The following is a 538-nucleotide window of genomic DNA, read 5'->3' as shown; positions in this document are numbered from 1 at the left end:
ACAGGTGGGAATTGAGAAGAGAAATCTTAGAAAAGAGGAAGCCACAAAAGGTGGAGACCCAAAATATTCTTATAAATTCTGCCCAAATTTTTAATTAACTCAAAGTATACACGTGTGTGGGAGATTCCAAGAAGCCCACCTAGAAAGTTAAAAGAACAGAGCAGTGAAATCAGCTGATACCCCCCTTCAGGCAAGACAGTTTGGAATTTGAGTGGAGTCATGTTAACTACCTGCTGCAACAAAATTCGATACACTAGAAAGCAAGGTATCAAATCGGAGTTTCTACAGCATGTCATCCACAGTACCTGGGATAAAGTTAAAATGTTTTAGACACGAAGAAACAGGAATTGTGACACATAGTCAATAGAAAAAACAGGCAATAGAAACTGACCCCAGTAGTTGCAATAGCAGAAAAGGACTTAAAACAATTATTGTAAATCTGTACAAGGACTTAAAAGAAAATATACAGATAATAAATGAAAAGATATGAAACCTCAGCAGAGAAAACAGGACCATTTGAAAGAAAAAAACCAAATGG

This window comes from Propithecus coquereli, unplaced genomic scaffold (genome assembly GCF_000956105.1).
Source record: "Propithecus coquereli isolate 6110/MARCELLA unplaced genomic scaffold, Pcoq_1.0 Scaffold39, whole genome shotgun sequence".
In the NCBI taxonomy this organism is placed as follows: Eukaryota; Metazoa; Chordata; class Mammalia; order Primates; family Indriidae; genus Propithecus; species Propithecus coquereli.
The sequence above is the reverse complement of the archived record's forward strand: the minus strand, read 5'-3'. Positions refer to the sequence as shown.